The sequence below is a fragment of the Mus caroli genome, unplaced genomic scaffold (assembly GCF_978045245.1).
Source record: "Mus caroli unplaced genomic scaffold, Mus_caroli_1 scaffold_17, whole genome shotgun sequence".
Lineage (NCBI taxonomy): Eukaryota > Metazoa > Chordata > Mammalia > Rodentia > Muridae > Mus > Mus caroli.
This window is the reverse complement of record NW_028227272.1, coordinates 19,821,956-19,824,142: the sequence shown is the minus strand read 5'-3', so window position 1 is coordinate 19,824,142 and position 2,187 is coordinate 19,821,956.

Here is a 2,187-nt window from a genome sequence, read left to right as displayed (position 1 = left end):
GGAGTTGAGTCCATTGATATTAAGAGATATTAAGGAAAAGTAATTGTTGTTTCCTGTTATTTTTGTTGTTAAAGTTGGCATTCTGTTCTTGTGGCTGTCTTCTTTTAGGTTTGTTGAGGGATTACCTTCTTGTTGTTTCTAGGGCGTGGTTCCTGTCCTAGTATTGGTTTTTTTCTGTTATTATCCTTTGAAGGGCTGGATTCGTGGAGAGATAATGTGTGAATTTGGTTTTGTCGTGGAATACTTTGGTTTCTCCATCTATGTTAATTGAGAGTTTGGCTGGATATAGTAGCCTGGGCTGGAATTTGTGTTCTTTTAGTGTCTGTATAACATCCGTCCAGGATCTTCTGGCTTTCATAGTCTCTGGTGGAAAATCTGGTGTAATTCTGATAGGCTTGCCTTTATATGTTACTTGGCCTTTTTCTCTTACTGCTTTTAGTATTCTATCTTTATTTAGAGCATTTGTTGTTCTGATTATTATGTGTCGGCAGGTATTTCTTTTCTGGTCCAGTCTATTTGGAGTTCTGTAGGCTTCTTGTATGTTCATGGGCATCTCTTTCTTTAGATTTGGGAAGTTTTCTTCTATAATTTTGTTGAAGATGTTTGCTGGTCCTTTGAGTTGAAAATCTTCATTCTCATCCACTCCTATTATCCGTAGGTTTGGTCTTCTCATTGTGTCCTGTATTTCTTGGATGTTTTGAGTTAGGATCTTTTTGCATTTTACATTTTCCTTGATTGTTGTGCCGATGTTCTCTATGGAATCTTCTGCACCTGAGATTCTCTCTTCCATCTCTTGTATTCTGTTGCTGATGCTCGTATCTATGGTTCCAGATTTCTTTCCTAGGGTTTCTATCTCCAGTGTTGCCTCATTTTGGGTTTTCTTTATTGTGTCTACTTCCCTTTTTAGGTCTAGTATGGTTTTGTTCATTTCCATTATCTGTTTGGATGTGTTTTCCTGTTTTTCTTTAAGGACTTCTACCTGTTTGATTATGTTATCCTGTTTTTCTTTAAGGATTTGTAACTCTTTAGCAGTGTTCTCCTGCAATTCTTTAAGGGATTTTTGTGCTTCCTCTTTAATGTCTTCTACCTGTTTACCAGTGTTCCTTTGTATTTCTTTAAGTGTGTTATTAAAGTCCTTCTTGAAGTCCTCTACCATCATCATGCGATATGCTTTTAGATCCGTGTCTAGCTTTTCCGATGTGTTGGGGTGCCCTGGACTGGGCGAAGTGGGAGTGCTGGGTTCTGATGATTGTGAGTGGTCTTGGTTTCTGTTAGTAAGATTATTACGTTTACCTTTCGCCATCTGGTAATCTCTGGGGTTAGTTGTTGTCGTTGTCACTGTTTAAAGATTGGAGCAGAAGCTGTGTTCCACTCACCAGAAGTCTCAAAATCCTGTGGCGGGGGTCGTGGGTAGCTGGCGGGTGTCAGCCGACCCTGCGCTCTAACTACCCCGGTGCTGTTCAGGCCGGAAGAGGCCTGTGGCCCTACTCAGGCCGGTTTTCTGTTTCCCTAATTAATGCAGTCTCAGGTCCCGCGCACAATTGGATTGGAGCAGAAGCTGTGTTCCACTCACCAGAAGTCTTAAGATCCTGTGGCGGGTGTTGTGGGTAGCTGGTGACCCTGCGCCCTAGCTACCCAGGTGCTTTTCTGACCGGAAGAGGCTTGTTCTGGAGGCATTTTCTTAATGGAGGTTCCCTCCTCTCAGATAACTTTAGCTTGTCAGGTTGACATACTATTCAGCACAGGGGTGGGGCATTCTTATTCAAACCACCACATCCTTTGACTCTTAGGTTTTTTATTTATGAAATGTGAATTGATAGTTCTTGGCAATGCCATGCAATGAATAAGAAGCCATGTCTATGTCAGTCGGTCCAGTCTTGGGCACAGCATACATGCAGAGTAACTGGTACCACTTATTAGTGTTTGTGCTATAACTAGGGGTCCTCCCATGTCATCCTCGTTACTTGTGGCCCTTAAAGCAAATCATACAAAAGAAGACACTGGTGAGACAGATAGGGACTGAGAAATTGAGTGACTATCTCATTTGGGGAAGGGCTTGTCACTGGGAACAGGGTTGAATACAGCAGCTCCTATCCAACCCCTCCACAGTGTGGAGCCTCCATGCTTGTAGAGGCTGCAGTTTCAGAAGGAACTCAAGAGATCCTGCCTAGGTTTTCTTCTCACTGC